This window comes from Puma concolor, chromosome C2, assembly GCF_028749965.1.
Source record: "Puma concolor isolate L17-30 chromosome C2, mPumCon1.1.hap2, whole genome shotgun sequence".
NCBI lineage: Eukaryota > Metazoa > Chordata > Mammalia > Carnivora > Felidae > Puma > Puma concolor.
This window is the reverse complement of record NC_141675.1, coordinates 98,797,985-98,819,885: the sequence shown is the minus strand read 5'-3', so window position 1 is coordinate 98,819,885 and position 21,901 is coordinate 98,797,985. Positions and strand designations below refer to the sequence as shown.

The 21,901-nt window shown below is 35.9% G+C and overlaps 1 protein-coding gene across 43 annotated transcripts in view; it reads right to left on the bottom strand.

The window, feature by feature from the left end:
- ZBTB20 (zinc finger and BTB domain containing 20) overlaps positions 1–21,901 on the bottom strand; it is a 780,465-nt gene that overhangs the window by 446,212 nt on the left and 312,352 nt on the right. For 39 of the 43 annotated variants that reach the window (XM_086676282.1, XM_086676281.1, XM_086676283.1 and 36 more), the window contains one exon: positions 21,243–21,316. The exons of the other annotated variants lie outside the window; for them this stretch is intronic. The gene's annotated coding sequence lies outside the window, so the exon portion shown is untranslated. The remainder of the gene's footprint in view (positions 1–21,242; positions 21,317–21,901) is intronic. 43 annotated transcript variants of the gene reach the window in all.

Here is a 21,901-nt window from a genome sequence, read left to right as displayed (position 1 = left end):
CCCTACTGAAGGGAATCCCCATATGACTTAATTCTGTGTTTCTATGCTAATATTTGGTATCTTAAACTAATAATCTAAAATGATACTTTATATAAATTGGTGCTGGATTTGCTAAGTGTGGTTGTTGTATTGTCTTATTATTATTATATTGTTGTTGGTATTGTTGTTATTACTATTATTACTGAAACTCCTATGGTTAGTCATGTGAATTTCCCAAAAAGCTTCTAGACTCATTGTCAGCTTTCATAGGAAGTAATAAAAACAGATGGCTTCCAGCATACACAGAATCTTTTCAACACACACCAAAAGAAGTAGAGATTTTGCCCTTACTTAGAGCAAAAATATCAAGAACTCACTGTCTCACATTCATTTATACTCAACTGCCTGTTTTCAAAAAAACATTAAAAAGTCAATCTCAGATTTGAGGTCAAATATCACATGATTTGTCAATCATTGAAGGCATAATTGGGCACTTCTGTAATATTAAAAGTAATAAAATTAATAATTCTGGAAACTTGGAGTAAGTTTCTGGTATCTGATTCCTGATTGAGTCAAAGATCTATTAAATGGTGCCATTATGCCAATTTTTTGATGGTCCTAAATAAGGTTGGCCCTGGCAAAATTCAATTTTATATTTACTCCAAATACTACATTTTATTTTTCCCAGGTAAAAATGAATCAACAAATCAATTAATGCTATTTTGTATATACTTCCTAATGATTCTTCCAAGGCAATAGTTTTTAATTTTACAGGGGCTTTTTATTTGAAACTATTAAAAACTCTCCCTCCTCCATAAACATACAAAAGATAAAGTTTTAAAGAATTACAAACATTCCCACCACTTAAAAATAAATTTTAACAAGAAGTAAAAGAATCTTCCTCCATACCTTCAATCTTTCTCAGTTACCACCCAAGATAACCAGTTTGGAGTACACTCTTCCCATATCTTTCAGGCAGTTGTATTTCACTCTGTACAAAGTAAGATGAGAATTACCTACACTAACCTACAACTTCCTATTTAAGCTTAAAACATGTAATGCATATGTCATCACAGCAGTATGTAGGGATCTATTTTATGCTTTGTAATAGTTTGATATAGTCTAATATAACAATGTTTTAAGCCATTTATCTTTTTTTTAAATGTCTATTTTGAGAGAGGGAGTGAGAGGGAAGCTGGGAAGGGGAAGAGAGAGAGAGAGAAAGAGAACCCCAAGCAGACTCCGTGATGTCAGTGCAGAGCCCCATGAGGGGCTCCATCTCACCAAGCGTGAGATCATGACCTGAGGTGAAATCAAGTCAGTCGCTTAAATGACTGAGCCACTCAGGTGCTCAAAGCCATTTATCTTTTTGATGGAAATCTAGTATGTTTTGAAATGTTTGCTATTATGAATAAAGCTGCAATGAAAATTGTTGTAATAGGGGCATCTGGGTGGGTCAGTCAGTTAAGTGTTTGACTTCAGCTCAGGTCATGATCTCATAGTTTGTGAGTTCAAGTCCCGCATCAGGCTGTGTGTTGACAGCTCAGAGCCTGGAGCCTGCTTCGGATGGATTCTGTGTCTCCCTCTCTCTCTGTTCCTTCCCTGCTCATGCACGCTCTCTCTCTCTCTCTCTCTCAAAAATAAATAAATAAATAAATAAATAAATAAATAAATAAATAAATATTAAAATATTGTTGTAATGTATGTGCATGTATGGAACCACAAGTACCAAGTACCACAAGTGGATTACTGGATCTTAAGATATATTCCTTTGAGAAACTTGTTTTTGAGGTAGATTCTTGAAACATTTAAAATACCAAGTAATTTTGTTAATTAAATAATGACCATTATTTAGTACCTAACATTCTAGGCAGTGTGGCATGACCTTTAAATGCATTAATACATTTCAACATATGAAGTTTATTATATATGGAAACTCTACTGACCAAATCCTGATCACACTTTGGAGTTGGAATGCACCTCTACAAGCAACGAGGGGTCAGTGAAAGTTTCTGAGTAGAAGAATGGCCCACTTTCCTCACTCAGAATAAGTCATTTCCAGGAAGGAAAGAGACCCTAGTAGCTGGAGGAGACATTAAATAATATCTAGTGAGCTTGGGACTAGACAATAAAGAACAATCCTTGCAAAGAGCTAACATGAAAAAGGCTTAACATGGAGCCAACTTCTGTATCCAAACTAAGGCAAAATGGCAGCATTAGCAGGAGAAACACATCTCCCTTCAAGTATTATCTGTCAGACAGACGATGGCAACATGCTGGGAGCAATAGCAGATTAAGAACATGCTGAGCCACCCTGCCTATTATATCCAATGGCCTCCAGACAGCTACTATTAATTGAAGAAGGCAGGGATAGGGAGAGCAAAAGGCCCTTTAAAAAATAAACACAGAGATTTCAGGCTTAAAAAGTATGCCTAGTTGGGGGCACCTAGTCGGTTAAGCGTCGGACTCTTAATTTTGGCTCAGGTCACCATCTGAGATCACGCCCCACGTTGGGCTCTGCACTGACAGCATGGAGGCTGCTTGGGATTCTCTGTCCCTCTTTTCCTCTCCCCCACTTCCTCTTTATCTCTCTCTCAAAATAAATAAACATTTAAAAAATATATGCCTAGTTGAGAGTTTCTGCTGTGGTTACTCACATACAGAAATTATCTAAAACAAATGGACCAAAAACAAATGGACCAGACCAACTAAGTGTCTAAGGAAACTATATTGACAAAAATATAAAAATAAGAAAAAAAGATGAGACAGAGCATAACAGGACGGTGCTGTTCACAGAGAATGGGAAGGGGAATCAAGATCTTTTACTACATTTAAGATGCCTGGTGGGACATCCAATGAAGACAGCAAGTGAATGGTTGCTTTTATAATAAGTCTGGAGCCCAGGTGACAGGTTAAGGTCAGACTTGAGATAAATATCTGTTATCATCAGCATATAAGTAGTATTTAGAGCTACTGGATTGGATGAGCTCATCTAGAGTATATTGTGGAGCAGAGAAGGGGGATCTAACACAAGAGACTGACAGATCAGTAAGGTAGGAGAAAAATCAGGAGAGTGTGAGGTCATAGAAGTCCAGGGTAGACATTATCTCTCTCCCTGCCTCTCCCTGACACACTAAAGGATTAAATCACATTTTGAAATGCTTCTGAGAGGTTGAATGAGAATAGGCCTCTATATATCAGGGTACAGACAATGTCCTGCAGCAAGGAATAATAAACAAATTAGTGAATTATGTATGCTACATTATGATAAAAAGAAAATATTTGTTAAGAAGAATAAAAATGTTGCCTTTCTTGTCATCACTGGTAGCTAGATGTGAATCCTGAAAATAAATTTGGAGAGGTGAAATAACTTGCCCCAGCTCCAAAGCTACCAAGGGGCAGAAGTCAGGCTGTGATGCAGGTCTTCTAATTCCCGGAACAGGGCTGTTTTCTCTAAAAGAAAATGTGTGCTTATTAACATAAATATGTTTTCATTTTTCCAAAATGTTATTTTAAAGTAGAGACTAAAACCCATTCAACACCTGATGTGGTGATCTTGAAGAATTTTATTTCAGGAACCACATTCTCAAATATAATTTGCCTCAACATTAGAAGTACAAACAGAGCTATAATTTGCTTTTTTTTTTCAGATTGCCTTTTCCTGTTGTATCACATATTATTCATGTAACTGGCCAAGATATAACAAACACTCAAAAACCATGTACTGAATGAATACAGTAATTTTCTTATATCTCATATTTATATAGGTACATACACTATCTTAAGTATGTTAGAATTTAGATATATAGAGGCAAAATTTTTTAGATCTTCAAAAAGGAAATTTCTGAAAAATTAAATGAATGTACTATCATAGGGGGAAAAAAGGCAATTCTGAGAAGAGTAGAGAAAAAGCAACTGTGGGGCGCCTGGGTGGCGCAGTCGGTTAAGCGTCCGACTTCAGCCAGGTCGCGATCTCGTGGTCCGTGAGTTCGAGCCCCGCGTCGGGCTCTGGGCTGATGGCTCAGAGCCTGGAGCCTGTTTCCGATTCTGTGTCTCCCTCTCTCTCTGCCCCTCCCCCGTTCATGCTCTGTCTCGCTCTGTCCCAAAAATAAATAAACGTTGAAAAAAAATTTTTTTTTAAAAAGAAAAAGCAACTGTATCAGAAATCTAAATATAATAGACCACACTTTCTTTTCCTGTGGGGGGAAAAAAGTACATATGAATAGAATATCTCTAAAACTAAATCAGGAAAGATTATGGCCACAGAATCACATTGTCATCTATAGTTTTATTTATTTTATAATTTTTTTAATGTTTATTTTTGAGAGAGACAGAGTACAAGCTGGGTAGGGGCAGAGGGAGACAGAGTCACAGAATACAAAGCAGTCTCCAGGCTCTGAGCTATCAGCACAGAGCCCAACGCGGGCTCCAACCCATGAACCACAGGATCATGACCTGAGCCAAAGTCAGATGCTTAAGTGACTGAGTCACCCAGGCGCTCCTCAGCTATACCTTTAAACTATGTAGTTAAAAAATGAAATGTTTCCGCTCCACATCTATTACACTAACGTAATAAAAATACCTGTTGTCAAGGCTGTGGAGCAACTGGAACTCTTATCCATTTCTGATGGGAATACAAAATGATATAGCCACTCAGCAAAACAGTTCAGCAATGTCTTATAAAACGAAATATACATATGTCATGTGACCTAACAATCTGGCTCCTAGGTATTTACTCTAGAGACTGAAAACTTATGTCTGCACAAAATCCTATACACAAATGATTATAGCAGTTCTATGATAATTACCCTCAAGTGAAAAAAAGAAAAAAACAACCAACTAAATGTTTTTCAGTGGTTAAATGGATAAACAGTCTGGTACAACCATACAAGGGAATATTACTTAGCAATGAAAAGAAACAAACCATTAATACATACAACAACATAGATGAATCGTAAATGCATTATGCTGAGTGAAAGAAGCCAGCCTCAAAAGGTTACATACTATTTGGCTCTATTTATGTGAATAACAGTTCTCAGGAGGACAAAACTATAGTGATGAATGAGAGATCAGTGGTTGTAGGAGTTGTACGGGAAAGGGATAAAGAGATAGCATAAAGAAGTTCTTTGGGTGAGGGAACTGCTCTGTATCCTGATAGTGGTGGCAGCTGTAACACAAATATATATATATGTATTAAAATTCATTGAATTTTAAACCAAGAAATTTATAAAAGGTAGTAAAAATGTTCAGCATTTTCAGAAGGAAAAAAGAGAAAGCAACTGGCTTACATGTTGAATTATTGGAAAATATGGAATATTTCTAAAAATACGGACTCATACAAAACCATGGCTTCGCCTACCAAGAAAATAATTTGGTAAGAGATAGTATTGTTGGTGAAAAAGTAGCTGTCAGCTCTGCCTCTACCATCAGTTAATGAAAATGAGAACTCTAGTACAGCTACGGCACTTAATAATAACCCTCTTTAAGATTTGGTCTCTATAGTTTATGACAGTCATTACTGCCTATGAATCAAGGATAATACCAGCACTTGAATATCATAAATACGACAGGCCTCAATAGCAAAGTAAAGATTATTACTTAAACTAATAAGTTATTATATTTCATAGAGCCCTCGTGAATCTGTGAATAGACTACTCAGTTCAGTTGCGCCTCTGCACCCTGTAACTATAATCCATTTGCAGTGAGAAACCTCAAGTTTTAAAATGTACGTTCCTTTATTTATTTATTTATTTATTTATTTATTTATGTATTTAGTTTTATTCTTTTTATGTTATTTAGTGGTAAAATATATGTAACATAAAAGTTACCATTTTAACCATTTTTAGGTCTATAGTTTAGTGGCATTAAGTACATACACACAGTTGTGCAGACATCAGCACCATCCTTCCCCAGAATGTCTTAATCTCTCAAAATGAAACTGTGTAACCATTAAACAATAACTCCCACTCTTCCCTCCTTTTAGCCCCTGGTAACCTCTATTCTACTTTCTTTCTCTATGAATTTGACTGTTCTAGATACCTTGTATAAATAGAATCATACAGTATTTGTCTTTTCATGTCTGGCTTATTTCACTGAATATAATGTCTTCAAGGTTCATCCATGTTGTAGCATGTGTCAGAATTTCATTCATTTTTAAAGCTAAATAATATTCCATTGTGTTCATATGCCACGTTTTGTTAATCCATTCACCCGCTGATGGCCATTTGAGATATTTCCACCTTCTATCAAATGCACATCCCTTTGACATTATTGTCAGCCACCATTCCCTCCCCACCCCCACATAAATGAGACGCAAGGCATATTCTGATACTCTTCAGCAACGCAAGACATTTCATTTACAATAGTCAAGTTTAAAGAGAAATTTTAAAATTTGGTCACCTATACATAGTTTCTAACTGATAACTATGGAAATAGCAATTTTATATTTCTCAAATATTTGTTCAAGTTTGGTCATTAGCTTAAAAATGCGTGTGACATACATGTCTGTGAGACGCATAGAGCTGTATTATGCATGTTAAAGTTTTATTATTGTCTGGTTAGGAAGGTAGTCATTATCTAGAAAAATGGTTTTCTAGTGTGAAGCAGCAGGTTAAACCAAACACGAATTGAAAATTCTGAGATGAAATAAGAGTTTGGCTCCTTTAAGGTATAACTTGCAGCTAAACTCCACTTCCGACAAATCAAAACAGAATATCTGGGGGATGCCTGGGTCAGTTGGTTAAGTGACCAACTCTTGATTTCGGCTCAGGTCAAGATCTCACAGTTCGTGCTCTCTCTTGCTCTGTTAAAACAAACAAACAAAAAAACAAAACAAAACAAAACAGAATACCTGGAGTGGGGCCAGTGCATTGTTTTTGTTTGTTTTATTTTTTTTTTGGAGTTTTTCTTTTTCTTTCTTTCTTTCTTTCTTTCTTTCTTTCTTTCTTTCTTTCTTTCTTTCTTCCTTCCTTCCTTCCTTCCTTCCTTCCTTCCTTCCTTCCATTCTTTTTTTTCTTTTTTACTTTTTAGGTGATTTTAATATGTAGCCAGAATTAGGAAACTCTGAGCTAAAGGAAGAAATCCTGAGTTAAAGAGTATAAGAGTAATCAAGTGAAAGCAACTGTAAAAAGCAATTGGGGTCTGGTACATCAAAATGAAAAGAAGAGAAATTCAGAATTCTAAGTGGCAGAAGAATCTCTTAAACAAGGAGAAATTAAATAGCCTTTTAGTTAAAACAGAAGAATAGAAGAGTTGTCAATTATAAGAATAATAAACATCGATATTCTAAAGAGCTCCAGAACCTAAACTAGAATGTAAGCCATGAAAATGGTCTGAGAAGGTCCTAAGCTGAAAATAAGATAAATAGGTAAATATCTAGAGGAACAAATTTTAAGAGTTTTGGAAATATCAACTTTCTTGATTGTATATAGTTTTTGTTCCATTTAAATGTTTGTACTAACTGAACTTTATAGGTGTAACATGAAATAATTTCTCATCTAAGTAAACATTCACTTTATACACAAAAGCATAGTTTGAATATATCCATTGACCTACCTTACTTCTTTGGGCTTCTCACACATGAAGTGACAAAAGTCCTGTTTGCGCTGTACTAACCCATCACCAGGAGCTAGAAAATGTAACATCTCTGTCACAACCCTCTTCCCCCAATCGCTCCACCAGAACTGAAGGGATGCTTGAACATTAAAAATGACTAGAACATGGTACCACAATAGCAGTCTATAAAAAACTGTCATAAACATTATCATGTCATTCAAACTTGAGGTGAAATCTCTTTACTATAAAGGATAACAATATGAAAATTAACACTGATCAAAAGCGAAGAAACAAAATGGCAAATAAGGAAGAATATCCCAATAACACTTTTCCTTTTATTCCCTCTCTCTCTCCCCCTCTCTCTCTCTCTCCTTCTCTCTGGACATTTTAGAAAATGAAAAAAAAAAAAATGGAAAAGAAGTGAATAATGACCTCTCAGAAATAAGCCCTAATATCTTATATGTTTTGTGTCTTGCTTTTTTTCTACCTAATATGAGCATTATTTGTCTCATTAAAATCGCCTCATAAACATTATTTGTTTTTCCAATCACACCTCTATTACACACCTTAATCACACACACACATCTTTCTAGCTACAGTTACTGTTCTCACCAGCCTATGGGGGCACTGGTAGGAGTCACATAATAGACAAGAATTCACATTCTTGTGTAAATCCTCTCAACTGAAGGCACAGGGAGGAGAAGGGATCTACATTTTGGGGCAAGCTTTCCATGATCAGCTGCTTATTGATTTCTTCAGCTCTCTGGAGTTAAGAGCAACAAACATAATTGCAAGCATATTCTAGAGATTTCCTCACACCTGTAAGTGGTTTACTCTGAGTCAGCACTCTCAAAATGGAAGGAGAAGACAGCTGGCTGGCTGGAAGTGCCAAGACGACCCAGCCCACCCAGGGTAGGACCCATGAGGGACCAGGGAAGATTTGTGCAGATATAAACGGCTGGAGTGTCAAAATACATTTCATTTGTTCATGCTTCCGAATCTCCTAATCAATCACCTTCTTCCATTCATCCACCCTCTCTCATTTTTATTTGGGAGGAAGGATTCTCTCTGTCTCTTTTTCCCTCCCTGCATTCCTCTTTCCCTCTTTCTCCAGTTCTCTTCCTCTCTCCTTCCTTTTTCGTAAAGCCTTTATCGTAATTGGCTATAGCATGAAGTAAAGTATGCCTGTTTATCATTAGTTGTGGTTATCATATTACAACTTCCCTGTGTTTTAAATTTAGCTCATGGTGCCTCTCTCCTGTATCCTTAAAGATCAGTCATTGTCAGGACTACTCTGATGGGATGTAGAACATACTGACTCTGTGAAATATAGTACCTCAGACTGCACAGTCCTCTCTTGCCTGGTTCCAATTCAGATATTCTGCCCAATTCAGAGGCTCAAGGGGACCTTTGGTGCCTGTCTTTAACCTAAGGTTTCTGGGTCTGACCCTCTGAATACTTAAAACTCCTGTGAATTTTCTGTTGGGAATATAGTCCTGAAACCTTATCTTGCAGAGGTGTTTTTCTTTTCCTTCTTCTTTTTTTTTGTCCCCCTCAGTGAGTTAAAGAAGCCTGAAAGTCTAGTGAGATTTCCATCAGCAAGGGAAGAAAAAGACAGACCCAGCAAGGAGTTGAGAAGTGAGCAGAAAAGTTAATTGACCTGGGCCTGAGGAGGGTTAGTGAGAGCCCTTGAAAAGGATTGTGAGGCAAAGGCAACAGGAACGTTGGGGCAGCTATTGTGGGAGATGTATTGTGGATGAGAGATGGCCAAAAAACCAAAACAACCCCCAAAATGTTTAGAAATAACCTCTCAGAAATAAGCCCTAATATTTTATATGTTTTGTGTCTTGCTTTTTTTCTACCTAATATGAGCATTATTTGTCTCATTAAAATCTCCTCATAAACATTATTTGTTTTTCCAATCACACCTCTGAGTCTTTAGACTCAGATTACTTTGAACAACTTTTGCTTGTTCAATTATTAATTCTTTGTATATGATTCATGTATGAACCTGCATCATGAAAGAGTTCAGCTTTACACACACACACACACACACACACACACACACACACACCACACTTATTAACAAGAACCAGTACCATCACGAAGCTCAGGAAATATTTGTTGAGTAAATGAAACACTCTATTTAGAGTATGTACTTTACTCTGTCTTATGGAGGTTGAGGCACTACAATGAAGTTGAAAGTTCTGTATGGTGATTATTTTTCTCGGGCTGCTTTTCCAAGGAACAAAAGGAAGTAATTTAAAAAATAATTTTACATATTCATTTTCAGACATACTTTCATAAAATTCATTATAACTAATGAAACAATAAAAAATGGTTAAAGAAAAAATTACTAATCTTCCATCAGTCCTTTGTGATTCTCAACCCTGTAAGATGACCATTGTGAAGAATATGGTCATAGAAAATGCACAACATTTATTCATAAATGTTCATTACCCTGAAAATTTGCTCTTTTCATCTAATAAATATGGTCATCCTCCCAGGTCAATAGCGATAGATAGAATTCATTCTTTATCTATATCTATATCTATATCTATATCTATATCTATGTCTATGTCTATGTCTATGTCTATGTCTATGTCTATGTCTATATCTATATATCTATATCTTATATCTTATATTTATATTTTTATTGTATATATTATATAATATATATTTATTTTATATAATATATATACATATACATCTATATATTTATTTTCGAGAGACAGAGCACAGATAGCAGGGAAGGGGGTGCGGGGGGGGGGGGGCCCGGGAGAGAAGTAAACACAGAATCCTAAGCAGGTTCTAGGCTCTGAGCTGTCAGCATAGAGCCCGACACGGGACTCGAATCCACAAACCGTGAGGTCTTGACCTAAGCCAAAGTCAAACGCTTAACCAACTGAGCCACCCAGGCATCCCAAATTCATTCTTTTTCTAATGGCTCTATAATCTTCAATAACATCTGTCCATATATGGTATATATATGGTCAAATTAATAAATTTAATAACCTTTTTAAAAACAAATTTTATTAAATTTTACTAAATTTTTACACAGGATACTCAACACTGAACACCTATTTGGTACCAGCTTTACATACTGAGAAAACTAGTAAATTACTCATGGTTCTTTACCTCAAGAAATTCACTGTCTAATATGAGATAAAACAGTTAATTTTTTTTTCAATTTAAGAGGAACTGCTCAGAGAATTTATAGTAAAGAATGCTTTTAAAATAAATCTTTAAAAGGAGTAACATATTACTGGCAATTCATTCTTAGTCATTGCTTCAAATGTAGGAACAGTGCTTAGCAGCTACAGAGTAGCTCCCTATATGGCAACTCAAAAAACAAACTAATTTTCTAAACAGTGAGAACTCAGATAAAGCACCTTACCCCCGAGACCTCAAAGTGATTTATAATTCTACTAATACTTTTACTGTAATAGTAATACATGATATTTATGAGCTATCTTTATTCCATAGAACTCTAAATACTTCATATGTATATTTGACTTGTTTGTATAATGTCTGCAAGTTTGAGAAAAGTGTGCCCTACAGATAAGGAAAATGATCTTAAGACAAAACTATTTGACAATGCCTGAATCAAGTCTCCAGATAATCAGCCTCATGCTCTTTCCTTTCCATTACATTTGCTGCCTCCCTCGTGGTAACTGAAATGATAATGTGGATATTATGATGTAATCAAACAGAAAGTCTCATGAAGCATGAGAGAGTCAGTACTTATTAAAAAAACAAGGCTTTTTCATGCAAACTATTTCTCTGTCTACTTAAAGGGCTTATTAATAAAGCTTCGCTGACAAGTTTTCTAGGTGAGATGAGTCTGTTAACTTATGGAGCAGCCAGTCTAGTGGGCCCCTCCCACTAACCAATGCTGCAAGAAGATAAGACAGATAAAGCCTCAAATGTGTAACCCAAATTCACAGCTGTTCCTACCAGCCCTAGTCCAGAGAACAGAACTCTGATAGTAATAACAGTGGCAATGGCAATAATGTTAGACATATATTGATTATTGACTATTTAATAAAGTCCTACAATATTCAAGTAAGTTAAGCAAAGAACAGTTCAGTAAAATTGTAGCAAATTTCATATGGTCAAGCTTAGTGCAAAATTGCAAACAAGTAAATGTCAAAAATCTTAATCTTCGAATACTCAGTAACTGTCAACATGAGCAAACTTATTTTACTATATCTTTGAGGACATTTTATCATAGGAGGTTTATAAGTCAGAGAATCTGATACTACCCAGAACACTGAGTTCATTCTATATTCAATTTTTATGACCTTCTGAAAGAATGTCAGTTTAGCACGGCCTCTTCCCTTTTCCAGATGACAAAGAATGGTGCTTTCACATTGTCATTTGGGATACATGACGGGGTGCATTTAGAGCCAATGTACTGCACCTGATGTGTAAAACTCTTTATTGTTCTAGAGAAACTTGTGCCTAATTCCCTGGCAATTAACTGTTTCAAAGAGTCACAAGTCTCCCAATTGCTTGTCATCAGTCTCGAAGAGATTAGATAAGCTTCCTCCCTGTTACAAAAGCTTTTCTTCATTCAAAATTCCTTTGAGAACAAAACATTAAACCAGAATTGGATTTTTTTTAATGTTTATTTATTTTTGAGAGAGAGAGAGAGAGAGAGAGAGACAGAGAGAGAGAGAAGTAGGGAGGAGCAAAGAGAGAGGGGGACGGAGGATCCCAACCAGGCTCTGCATGGACAGCTTGGGCGCTGACAGCAGTGAGCCAACGTGGGGCTTGAATTCACTCATGAACTGCGAGATCATAATGTGAGCCGAAATCAGACACTCAACTGAGTCACACAGGCGCCCCCAGAATTGGATTTTTAACAAAATACTATAAGATTGTTGAAAACACTTCTTCTTTCTCCTGACAAGACTCAGCAGTTCAAAAGATATATTAATGTACTTTGATTTAGGGCTACTAGCAACATATTGCAAAGTGCAAGGATGACCAAAGAACAAAGTCCCTTCTGCAAAGTGGAAAAGATGGTTTTCACTGAGTTATTTTGAAGACTTGAAGGGACCCTTTCACACAGAAAGGCTTGGAAGTCAAACTCAAGAAACAGAGAGGACAAAGTAACAGCTGTAGGACCCTAACAAGTAGGCATCACTTTTAATTACCATGAACTTATGTGTATTGCTGCCATTCTACAGTGACAACGGGTTTTCAAATAATTGTTCAAGTATGTTGATAATAGAAAATGACCTTCTCAGAAATGAGAAGCACTGCTAAAGTTGACACATAGAAGGAAATTCAGTATCATGTCTGAGTGGGAGCTGCCATTAACAAGTGTTTCAAATATCTTCCTCTTCTTTCCCTTTTTTCCCTCCCTCTTTCTGTCTCTGTCTCTCCTACTTTTACTAAGAAGTTCACTTCTAATGTAGTTCTCAGTGGTCATTAGAAAACAATCTAACAATTCATAAGTATGTTTGGATTTTCAGTTTTGTGCTTTTTTTAGAAGCAGTAACAATGAGTTCTTTCATTAACCTATATCTCTGATCAGGCTTATAAGGCTTCAAATAAGTTAATCTTGAGAAGGAAAACATAAAACTTCTTCCTTCTTATTGGCCTCATAAACACAATAATTTTACTTCTTTTACTTTTCAAAGGTGTGTTCAAGTATGGTATAGCTTAGCAGTATCATTGTCTATGATGTGATTGGGGTCTTGCACACAGACGCACAGTGAGTCGAGATAATGTGGAGATGAAAGACTAATGTCATAGATTTGACCTATCTTCCCAGCTCCTCATTTCTCAAAGAAGGAAACATATACAGGGCATTGCTTTTATTTCTAGACAAGGTGATACAACTTAATTATAAAAGCACCCTTCTGACACACTCTCTTCCTTCTTGGGAAGTTTATGAGAGCATTCATTACAATTCTACTTTGTCAGATAAAGAGCTGAGGTGTGAAGACCACAGAAGACTAAACAGTATCCAGAAAAACAGACTTGAAGGTTGGTGGAACAATGGGAAGAATACCTGGGATCAGACAGATCTGTGTTTGAATTCTAGTGAGGTTTTTACTAAGATGTGTGGGCAATTTCATCTCACTGAAACTAGGTTTCCTAAATTTTAAACTAAGGATTATAACGTTGATCTTGAGGTACTTGAGGGAATTAAATGTGAAAAGATTTAAGCAGAGAGGGCACCTGCTAAATGTAACTTTCTTTCCTTCCTAACTCTTTTCAAAGTTTGAACTATTAGAGAACTAATGACCTATGTGACCACATGAGCTAAGGCAATAACAAAATGCAATAGATAAAAACACCAAGCAGGAGATAGTACAGAGTTTGAATCAGTTAGGCCTGGCATCAATACAAACTCACTTACTGGCTTTGCAATCTTGGATGTTACTTAATGTTTCTGGAGCTCAGTATTCTCATTATAAAATGGAAATGATTCCTACTTTGCAGGGTGGTTGCTGAGTGTGGTAGCAAGGATTAAAGACAACTTTTATAAAGCATCTGGTACATTAAGTAAACAGATTGTGAGTAATACATATTGTTCAGATTTTTATTAATTAAAGCTTGTCTATAGACTCATCTCCTGTACTTAATATTCCTTTTTCCACCCAAGACCTTGAAAGGGTGATTGTAGGGGTGCTGATCACTGATTAGCTGGTTTAGCTGTGTTAATCTAGCTCCTAAGAATTAGGGTTACAGTTCCAGCCTTGCCATTAACTATTTAACTGTATGTCTTAGATACGACTTCTAGGCCTGAATTTTGTTCATCTCTAAAATGAGGAGGCTGGAACAAATAATTCCTAAGGTTCCCTGTTGCTATAATATTTTATGATTATAGTGTCTTTTTATTGAGTTATAGCAGATAAATCCTCATATCTTTAGAGCTTAACCTACTTCTCTATGGTTTAATTTTCACATTCCCTCTACTGTATTTATTTCCTCCCTCCTTCCTTTCCTTTCTTCCTTCTTTCCTTTCTTTCTTTTCTTTTTTTTTCTCTTTTTTTTTCTTTTCTTTTCTTTCTCTTTATTTCTTTCTTTCCTTCCTCCCTTCCTTTTTTTCTTCAAAAGGGGATAATTTCTATCTATATTGGTTTTCAAGCAAACCAATATCTCCATCTTGACTTAGTGGTATTCCATGATATGAATGCATCATACTTTAATATAATCTGGATTCGGCGGCACGTGCATGGCTCAGTAGGTTAAGTGTCTGACTTTAGCTAAGGTCATGATCTCGCGGTTTGCAGGTTCGAGCCGCGTGTTCGACTCTGTGCTGACAGCTGACAGCTCAGAGCCTAGAGTCTGCTTCAGATTCTGTGTCTCCCTCTCTCTCTGCACCTCCCCCACTCATTCTCTGTCTCTTTCTCTCTCTCTCTCAAAAATAAATAAACATTAAAATAAAATAAAATAAAATAAAATAAAATAAAATAAAATAATGTCGATTGTGTTTAATCCAGAATTCAGTAATATTATAGGTAGCAATAATGAGGATAATGATGATACATTTCAAGCCTTTCTATGCCTCCAGGCCCCTGGTCATTGCACATAATAAAATATACCAAAATTAAAAATAAGATTAAGGTTTAACAGATAAAAATACATCCTAGGAGTAAAACACATTTTTGGTACTCATTCCGACATTACGCAATAAGCACTTAAAAATAAACAAAAATAAGAGATTCATTAACCAACAACAGAATCTTAACAATTATTAACTAGAAAAGAAATAAAATTAACTTGACCTTATCTTAGAAGGTTGTCAGAAATCAACTTTGGTTATGTAGATGGGAAATATGTTGTGAACTATTAGACCTTAGTTTCAGAAATCCAAACCCTCCTCAAACTCAGAAGTGAACCTTCAGTTAAGATTCGAAATAAATGTATAGATTCTATGAGCTTGTGCATAGTATTTACTTTTGAATTATTTTCATCTTAGTCTATTCAATTAGAATATACATTATATATTATATTTACTTATTTATTTTATATGTACATCTATTAATGTGTTTTTCCAGTGTATTCAAAATAAAGTCCAAATTCCTCACCCTGGCTACTCCTCTGACTTCACTTCCAATTACTCTCCTCCTTTGTCTACCTTCCTCTAGCCACTCTGGAATTCCTTTATTTCCTTGAATACACAAAGTTTGTCTTTGCCTGAAGGCATTGTCCATGCTGTTTCTGTCTGGAGCTTTCTCTTCCTTCCATGTTTCTACCCCCACTCCAAATTCTTCACCTGCCTGATTCTTCCTGTGCTTCAACTATCAACTTAAATGACACTTTCTATGAGAATTCTTACCTAAGCACTCAATGGATGGTATAGCAGATTTTCTCCATGCATTATAATCTTACATACTTATTTCCTCTTTTCATGAACTAAAACTTGTAATTTTGTAATTATTTGTTTACTTATTTAATGTCTGATTCCTTTAGGAGACTATAAATTCCTTTAGGAGACTATAAATTTAGGAGACTCCTAAATTCCTTTAGGAGACTATAAGGCTCCTTAGGAGCCTAAGGGATCACTTCTATATTCCCAGGATTAAGCATGGTTGGATAATGAATTAATGATTCTATTGTGGTAGATTGTGTAGAGTTTAGAAATGTTAATTAAATATGGACTCTATTCCCAAAGAATTTATTTTCTAGTAAAAGGATAAAGCATACACATAAGTGTTGTTAAAAAATATAGAAAGTAATTCGTGTCTCAAAAAAAAGTGTAGGTAAATGCTACATTAGTTTCTTAGGCTATTGTGAAAAATTACCAAAAACCTGTTGACTTAACAGAAATATATTCTTTCACAATTTTGAATGCTAGAAATCCAAAACCAAATTGTCAGCAGAGCCACTACAGTGTTAAGTGAGTTTGGTAAGCAGGGGAGAGTGGATTATTTCTGGCTACACCAAGGAGGGAAGGTTTCATGGAATTAACAGTATTTAAAATAGACCCGGAAGGATGGGTTAGATTTGCACATGGAAAAACAGAATAATGGCCATTCCAGATGGCAAGAACAATATTAATAAAGGAGGGGGGAGGGGATAGTGAGGAAATTTGGCTCGAGTGTGTGGTATATTAAACCACAAGATTAAGTCAGAAATGAGGTTAGAATTAGATTTTAGATGGTCATGAATACTGGTTAGAAATTGTTTGGTAATTAATCTAGAATTACTAAAGTTTTGTATGAACAGAGGTGACATAATCTTAGAACTCCTGCTTCAGGAAACCTAATGAGGCAGCAGTGTTTAGGATGAGCTGGTCTTCCTTCCCCCATCTCTCTTAATTAGAAGATAGATCATTGCAGGCAAGAGAAGATGAAAGCCTAAGGCAGAGGTACCAAGGAAGGAGAATTAACAAGACTTGGCCACTTATTGGACACCTGGAGGATGGTGGAAAGTAAGAATGATATATTTTGAGTCAAGATGACCTGGGTAGTTGAGAGGAAAAAAATTAGTATAGTCAAAAAGAGGATGATTTTTAAATAGAAGGATAAATTCAATTTTGATATACTGACTCTGAGGTTTACATAAGGACATTGGAAATATAGGACTGGAATTTGGGAGAAATATCAGGACTAGAGATATAAATGTGTGAGTTATCAGTAGTGAAATGACTGAAGTCATGCAACCCTGGAAAGCAGTGTCAAATTATGGGAAGAGTATGAATGTGGGGTTTGACAGATATATTCACATTCTATCCTTTATATTACCTGCTGTATGACCTGGGACAAATTGTTTAATCCCTCCACTTTCTCAAATACACGGCGGGGCGGGGGGGGGGGGGGGATAATATTATCCTTTAGTTAGGATTATAGGATTTAAGTATCTAAAAGGACCTATCTTTTTAAGATATGCTTTCATATTTTGGCGGCATGATTCCCAGTAAGAAATATATTTATTTTGCAATCCATTATCTTAAAAATTTGTAAAATACTTTTTATCAATTTTTCCCTGTGATACTATTTCATTAAAAGCATATTGACTGTGATCTTTCAATTGATTCCATGACATATGAATGAGTTGCAACCCACACTTCGGAAAACACTGGTTCCAACCAGTATCCTATACTCAGATCTCACCATTACTATTCACTGTTCCCTCAACTTGTACTTTTGTTACTTCCTCTACTTGGGCTACTTGTTAATATCCTGTAATTTCTTGATAGTCCAGAAGAAATGATAACTATTTACTTACTCCACTGCACCCACATAACATTCTGTCTTTAAGAAAGACATATCTATTGTCCAAACAGATTATGGACTCTTTGATGAGAGGAACTATATGTTATTTACCTCAGTAAGATGATTTGTTCATAAGGGGCACAGAATAAATTTTAATTTATTATTATACAGAAAAGAGAGAAGCGGTCTGAGGAGAGAACCTTGTTGGACACTTATATCCAAGGCCCTTCCCTGGCATCCTCATGAATGCTTCAATTCTTCCTTCTCTCTACACCAAAGCTTCCATTGAATTTTTTAAGGCAGAACACCATCTCCTCATTTGGGGCACAAAGACATAAGCCGCCGATATTTGTATATAGAAACTTGAGCTTCTTCACAGTGGGGATGGAAAGGTTTGGAAGGTATAAAATAAATCTGAGGAAGAAAGTAAGATATATCCAGGACTTAGCTGTGGGTAAAATAATAGAAAAGTTCCTACACTGGTCTCTTTGGATTGCTAAATGACAGAATCCAATAAAGGCAACCTGAAATAAATTACTAAGGCAAGTAATTCATTTTAAATTATTAAAGTTTATTTCATTTTTTTTCAGACCCTGAAAAACTTTTCTCTGACAGAAATGACCCCTGGCAACAGTGACATTCTGACACCATGTGTGATGCACTCGCTTGGGAAGTCTGAATTCCATGTCACAATGGCTCTGTTCAGATTACTGGTTTTATCATGCCTATAAGCACAATTAAACTACTGAAGTTTCCAATGGTCTTCTGTCCACTTAGTAAATCATCATAAAGAATATTAAGTCAACCAAATAAATTTGCTTCCATGTAACTCATTGTACAACCGGAGGCATGATATCAAAATGTATAAAAAAATGAAAAAAAAAAACTTTTGTTAACAATGAATGTTTTCCGAATACCCTTATATATTAATTTTGGGCTAGTCAGTGGAGGGGACTAACAGTTCAATGGGTCTCATAAAATGAGCCTAAGGCAATTTGTTCCTTAGAAACACTGTTCAGGCCCTGAGAACAGAGGAAAGATCAAAACCCCAGAGTCTAAATTTGGGTTGACTCTCAGGCCTAGATGTCTAAAGGGTGATCTGCACTGCTGGTCATTATGGTTTGGGTAATTTACATGTCCTACCCTGGGCCTCAATTTATTTATTTCAAAATGTGATTATTGGACTTCTACTTACAGACTTTCTACCTGTAATGTTTGATGAAGCTCTACCTTAAAATCCCTTTCACCTCAATTATTAATCTTAAAAAAACGTTAAATGTGTTTACAAAGTTCTTTGATGTCCTTAAACATTATTCAACATGATAACAGTACAATTCACTAAGCCTAAATTTTATCATTTTAGTTTTGCCTCAGAGGCCATGTTTTATGAAAGCCTTAATTTGCATCACCAGCAGCTGATTTAATAAAAATGAAGGGACCCCTTTTGGAAATAAATTAAAATCGGTGGGGGAGGGCAAAGAACTTTATGCAAAGAAAACACCAAAACAAACAAACAAACTCAGGAAGCTAAATTTAAAAGGGGTCAACAGGTTCTGAGTTCTAAAGAATGTTGTGGTCTTATTAGTGCTGAGAAACTGGTCCTGGCTTTTTATTCACTGAGAGTTGAAGTTTCTAATCACAACTTAAACCAACGGGTGAAGAGTCCATCCTGGAGTCAGGTAGATTTATCTTTGGAGACAACTCCAGTGTATGGAATGTGAGACACAACCTAAATGGAAAACTTCTGGAAACCATTTCACAGAAAAAGGATATAGTATGAATGCCCTCCTCATCCTGGTGATGAGAGAGAAGTGTAAAATCAATGAGGAGAAAGACTGAGAGACTGATACCTGATGCGATATGAGGAACAGCTCGTTTGCCTTTGACAAATTCCTTTAAAATTGCCTTCCTGTCAAAAACTTTCTTAAACCCCTCTCCACAATAAATGCCCTCTGAAAGAATGAATCCTGAAGTTCTGACTATTAATAAATTTTGTAATTGTATTAATAACAGTAGCTATTTCTTGATTACTATTATTATGCCAAGCACTGGAGATTACAAAAATGAATAAGAAACAGACCCTACTTTTGGAGACCTTCCTGTCTATGAGTTTGAACTGTTGTAGTTATGACAAAAACATGATAAGCATCATTTATCACTCATACTAGCCAAGCACTGTGCTCAGTGGGCAACATGCATAAGCTGTCTGTCCAGGCTCCCTTTCCATTCATCAGATACTCTGACTGTGAGATGATCTTGCTCTGTTCATGCATCATCTCTCTCCTCCCACCAAAAAAAATGGACGTAGCAGAAATTCAGACCATAGGTAGAGATATTTCAACAACTTCCAGACTATCTATAGTCAACACACAAGAACTATAGCCAATAGTGAAAGGGTGCAATGAACCAAAGTGAAAATGGAAGAAACCGAATCACCTTTAGTGCACTCTGTTGGACAGACATGGTGGCACTCTGAAAACCACAATGCAGTGTACCCTGCATCCGGGATTCCAACAATGACTCAAGGAGATGAATGTTATTGAAGTGTTTTGAGACTCTAAGGAAAGACCTTGCAATACATTAAACTGCAAAACTTAGGAAGACATCATAACCTTCTGGATTTCATTACCAAAACATACATTTTCATCTAAAATTAAAAAAAAAAAAGATTGACTTTTCTCCTAGTATTTCACAACCTTTGAGTGCAGCATTAAAATGCTTTTCTTTTATCCCCCACCAACTATAAGCTTCTGTTTTCTTACCCTGGGCGTCTGAATCTTTTATATGCTCGGGTTCTATTCACTGCCTGTTATTCAGACATTGAAATCCCAAGTGTTAATTGTTCTTCCAAGTACATTGACAAAACAGCAGCTAAATAAGGGTAGACCAGACTGTGGTAGACTCTGACATGCATTTATGGAACAATGGGGCTCTGAGAGACAGCCTTGTAGCTCACGGGAAGACATAAGATGTGCTATTTTGACTGCTTCATAGCAGAATGGGGAACACACGCACACAAGGGAATTATGCATTTTACTTAGTTTTGCCCAAAGTCCTCAAGGCAACAGAATCTTGTGATGTCATCATGAACTTTTTTTCTATCCATTTCCATTGACACAAAGGCTAAAAATTTCTAATGACATCACAAAGGAAAAAGGAATCTATTTTGATTCCATAAGAAATCTATTACCTTCCATGAGACTTAAACAAAAATGTGAGAATCCTTCCTGTCAGGGTGTATGTCACTGTGCGGATTCACAGTGGGTGACACCCTCCCTAATGCAATTCAAACCAGGCAAAAAAAAAAAAAAAAGAGGATTCACAATTTGGGTTGAATAAAAAAGACATATTGAATATTGTGCCCAGCAAATTTTCTTTTTTTATAGAAGGAAATCATTTAAACATATATTTCTTCAGGGATATTCAAATTTTTACTCATGCTTGGTTACTATGTTACCAATGTTTTTGTCTTTTCTTGGGTTGGTCACAAAATCACAGAGAAAGAAGGTACAGGAAGCTTTCACTTACAGGAATGCAGTGCAGCTCAATCTTTTGTTTTTAAGGTGCAGTGATTTTAGTCTCTAAATGTAACTTCAGGCAGTCTGAAAGGAAACAGGTTAAAATCTCTTTCAGTTATAATTGGTATTTCAGATTTAATTAAAAATTAAACTTTCATAATGTTTCACCATCCAAAGCAATGCATTATCAGTCAAGCGTGGCTTTTTTTTTTTCTGTTAAGGAAAAAAAAAAAAAAAAAACCCTCTTCCCAGACTAGTTTTTTAATGAAAAGAAAAGGATCTAAAGAGTAAAAAAGAAAAAAAAAAAGCAATTCTGAAAAACAAAATATGCCTCCCTGTTTAGGACTTCATAATGATACGACTAGAAGCTCAGTACCTCTGAATTTTAGCTAAATTCTATCTGATTTTTTTTAAAAACTCCTAAACAACAATTTCACACCCTAAAGATTACATAAAATGTTAATTTTAGAGAATAAAGAAGAAAATCTATTATCTGAATACACATGTTGAAGGGAAATTAGGACTTGACATAGAATTGGAAAAAAATGTTAGATCTACTACTTTCAAGGGACTGAATTGGTGGTGGGGCAGATGGTAAAGCAGAGGTAAATGGACATATTTAGCAGTACAAAATGCCCACTGCAGTGTATTGTGGGTTTGGCATGCCGT